The sequence below is a fragment of the Schistocerca piceifrons genome, chromosome 3, assembly GCF_021461385.2.
Source record: "Schistocerca piceifrons isolate TAMUIC-IGC-003096 chromosome 3, iqSchPice1.1, whole genome shotgun sequence".
NCBI lineage: Eukaryota > Metazoa > Arthropoda > Insecta > Orthoptera > Acrididae > Schistocerca > Schistocerca piceifrons.
In genome coordinates, this window is record NC_060140.1 from 341,448,322 (window position 1) to 341,453,010 (window position 4,689).

At 40.1% G+C, this 4,689-nt stretch overlaps 1 non-coding gene across 1 annotated transcript; it reads right to left on the reverse strand.

Moving 5' to 3' along the window:
- Positions 1-2,228: 2,228 nt before the first annotated feature.
- Positions 2,229-2,300, reverse strand: Trnat-agu. The gene has a single exon. It is a non-coding gene; the product is annotated as a tRNA-Thr (tRNA).
- Positions 2,301-4,689: the final 2,389 nt, after the last annotated feature.

A 4,689-nucleotide genomic window follows, 5' to 3' on the forward strand; every position in this document is an offset into this window, starting at 1 on the left:
CCCCCATTCTCACTTGAAAAAACCAGCCATCAGCAAATGCTGTGGCAAGAAAATACCATACCAGCAGAACACAATAGCCACTCCCTAGAAAACTCTCAGACAGGTCATACCGGATGTCCGCAGCACAGCCCAACTGCTCGGCTGGACAAGAGTCCACTTGAGCTCTATTTGTCCTCGCCACCAACTTGTACAGAATCAACACCAGACTCCTTGTGATCCAGAGCCACTCCTCCCAGCTGCACAAGATTTACAGCAGATGGTCACGCAGCCCAAGCCAAGTGCACAACAGAAAGATAGCACGAAGTGCCTACATTGCAATATCAGACATGGCTCACTGCCCTCAGTGTCATCTCTGAAATGCTGCACCAGTCTGTACACAACAAGATTTCTCTGCCATAAGCTGATCATTTACACTGGGAGTCAGTTAGCTTCTGGGAGAAGAAATGTAATGGTTGTTGTTCATCTGCTACTGCCTGCCGAAGTATTGCTACGATAGCAGTGTTGCTCACGTCATAAGTGCTTGACAAGGCACCTGTTGGGAGTCAATGAGCTACTGTCACAGCTTGTGATAAACTGAGTTTAATTTCATCAAACACATGTTGCATTTTAGAGGACCAAGAAAGGTCATGCTTGCAGCATGTGTGTTTGCTGTCCAGTTTATTTGTCAATGATGCCTATATAGCTGCTATGTGAGGTAAGTAACATATGCAAAAGTTTATCATGCTGAGAAATTGGTGCAATTCGTGATAATTTGTAGGCTATGGAAGCTGATGGAAGAGTTCCATGCACTGGGTCATAGAGTGAATACTGTTACAACTAACATAGTGGACCAGCAAAGTTACTTCAGATTTCCTAAGTTTTCATTTGTCATTGTTTAATATCATGCCAAAAAGTTCAAGACTCTTGAAAATGAGGGTGAGATGTTCCTAGTGTTCTTGTAGAGAAGATGAAAAGACCAAACTGTCGTCCAGGTACACATGACAGGAAAGAAACTTCAAGAGGATATTGTCAATGAAGCATTGCCAAAGTTTGAATGCATTTTTAAATCATAAGAAATAAACAAAAATTCTTAGAGTCCAAACAGTGAAATTATCAGTGTCTTGGATAGGGTAGGAATGTGTGAAATCTAGAACTCATCATAGAGGTGCCTGTTGAAGAATGAGTGAAATCTGGAATGTTCGGTATTATTGAGTAGCTGTCAGGGATCGTCCAAGTGTTTAAAGCCGCCCCCCTCTCCCCCCCCCCCCCCCCCAAAAAAAAAAGCAAAACACCTCCACTATGAAGGGGCGTGTGATCAGCACACTGCTCTTCCAATCATACATCAGTTTATGAGACCGGAGCTGCTGCTCTGCTGCTACTTAATCAAGTTGCTCCTCAGTTTGCCTCACAAGGGCTGAGTGCAACCCGCTTGCCAGCAGTGCTTGGCAGACCGGATGGTCACCCATCCAAGTGCTGGCCCAGCCTGACAGTGCTTAACGTCGGTGATCTGATGGGAACTGGTGTTACCATTGCAGCAAGGTCGTTGGCGTTTAAAGCCCAATAGTCACCACATGATCTATATGTTTTGTCTCTTCAAGGGAGCTCAGTCGCTGACCAAAGAGTCTTATTATCTCAGTGTGAATGGTGAGGTCACAACTGCTATCTACATTAATGCTTATGACAATGTAACTCTTCTGCAAATCGATAAATCCATAAACATGTCAAAGTCCAGAACTAAAACCATGCTAAACTTACTGCACTGTTTTGAAGATGTAATTCCTACCTTTAAATGGAAAGAGACGGTAAAAGTAAGTGGCATAACAAAACCAATAGCAAAATTAAATCACTTAAAATGAAAGAGCATGTATGGCCATTCCAGAATCATAATAATAAAAGAGGATGTAATAGTACATCCAGTCTGTTATCTGATTATTTTTTCTTTTTCTTTCTTTTTTTTTTGTTCTTTTCTTTGATTATTAAAAAAATGACAGTTGTTACACCTCTACACAAGAAAGGTGAAAGGTGACAACTAATGATTAGTACCCAACCTCTCTTGCATGTATCATTTGAAAACTTGCAAGGTAGTGTCTGTTAATCAGGACCAGTTTAATAAGGCACAGAGCTTATATCCATAGAGAACTGTGAGGAACTAAATCAGCAGCATTTACTCATTTTTTTTTATCAAACATGGTATTTTACTACCATGCAACATGTTTAGCTTATAGACTTAAGCAGCAAGTGAAAATTTGTACCAAGACTGGGAATCGAACCCAGGGTTCCTGCTTACTGGGCAGGTGCATTAGCCACTAAGCCACCTTGGCACAACGGTTGACACAACTGCATGGATTGCCCAGCACACCTCACTCCTCAATCCAAATTCCCATTGCTGCCCCAGTCTACTTTAAATTCCCCCTTACACACGAACAGAATTGCCAAGGCTCTCAGTGTTCTTTAAAGGCACCTCAGCATTGAATGTAAATGGGGGATCCAGCCTGAAACCCAGATGCAGATACCTATACAAATGAAATGACATGAGGGGAATTTAAAGTAGATAGTGAGAATTTGGATCAAGGAGGGAGGCATGCCAGGGTAATCTGTGCAGTTGTGTGAACTGCAGTACAAAAGTGGGTTAGTGGCTAGCAGACCTGCCTAGCAAGCAGGAGACCTGGGTTCTATTCCCGGCCTTGGTACAAGTTTTCACTTGCCAATTCAGTTTATGTACATAAAATCATATCTGTATGAGACCAGTAAAGTATCTGAAAGTGTTTAGCGTAGTTTATTTTTGTCCATAGATCAAGTTTATAATGATATTAGATACATCATGTTGCAAGTCTTATACAGAATAAACAAAACTGCTGATAAATTTATCATTCACCAGTAACGCAAGTAATAGGAATGATAACAGATAATAGTGAACAGATATTGTAAATACAGGAGAAATGGAAGAAAGCATTTATTTTTTAGTTAAACTGTATGTAATAATTAGCTGAGAGGAAACAGAGAGAGAAATTTTGTTAGGAAGATAAAGAGTATCATTTTGAATATAAATAATTAATTATGGGGTGCCACATGGTTCACTACATATTGTTAGTTTTGATTTATGATTAATAACCTACCACAACAGTTTTCAAAAACAGATACTGTACTACTTGCAATTGGTAACAGTTTCTTTATGAAAGAAAAGAATGATTATGAGTTGCAGTAGCAAACTGACAAACAGCAGAAGTAGCCAAAAAATGGTTTAATGGTAACTGCAGCAATTATTAACAATTAACTGTATGCATGAAATTCAGCCATATAAAAAATAAAACTAGAGTCCACATACATTAGGGAACAGCCAAATTCAGCAAAAAAATCACACAGAATTTTTAGATTTGTGGGTTGATGAACATTTAAGGTAGAAACGGTAACAAAAAGTGAAGCAAGTACTGTTACATGTTGATAATGCTCAAAGATTGCTGCATTGGTGAAACAGTGTTAAGAGCTTATTACTACATGCACAATCTACAAAGGTATGCTATACTACTCTGAGGATGCATTGCTTTTGCAATACAGTCATTTAAACTTCATAAGATAGCTGTAAGATCAATAAAAGGTGCATGTCCTGTATGGTTTTTGAGTGACTCTTATATATACACCACTCATCCTGCAAAATAGTGGTAAGTTCAGATAATGATGGTGGAGGTATATAGTGATCGTGCACCCTTCTCCCCAAAGTAGACCACAAATGCTCAATAATATTGAGACCTGGTGACTGTGATGGCTGTGGGATATGCAAAACTTCATCCCTGTGCTCACAAAATCCATCCTGGGTGATGCAAGTTGTGTGAACAGGGCCCCTATCATCTTGGAACACAGTGTCAACACTGGGGAACTGAAACTGTACCATGGGCTTGACCTGATCAGCCAAAATGGTCCCATAATCCTTGGCTGTAAAGCAACCATGCAGAGTAGTCAAGAGTCCCATAGAATACTGCAATATGGCTGCCCAAATCATCGATGAATTCCTGCCATTTTTCATTCATGGGACATCACCTCAGCCAGTAGTTGGAAACAGTGTGAAACAAGACTCATCCGACCAAATGAAATTCTTCCATTGTTCCATATTCTAGGTTTTATAGCTTTGGCACCATGTTTTCCTGTTCTGGCATTTGCATCATTGATGAGTTGTTTTGGGATTCCAGCTTGCCCTGCAGTTACCTGGTTATGGAGTTCCCTTCATGCTGTTTTGGTGCTGACAGGGTTCTGGGTAAGGCACTCAGTTCTGCAGTGACTTTTGCAGCTGTCGTTCTCTTATTTTTCACCATGCTCCTCTTCAGTTACTATCTATCAAGATCACTAAACAGATACTTTCATCCTTGTTGAACACTTCAGCTAACTTGGTTACAGAAACACCCACCATACGAGCACCAACAATTTGCCCACATTCAAATGCACTGAGCTCTGACATAATATACTCGCAACTACACATAAGACTGTTCTGACAATAACCGACACTTTGAACATATTGAGGACATTGCACAGGTGTTGTTCATGGTCAAATATAACAGCACAACCTGCAGGTTTGGCTAGCATCTGTTTTTATGTTCAAGTATGCATTTCTCATGGTGTTTCCATATTTTCGTTCATCCCCTGTATCTATTTCATTAAGACTCATAGAGAGTTTTCAAATTTGAATGGTGAGGTCCACAATTATGAAACAAATAATAG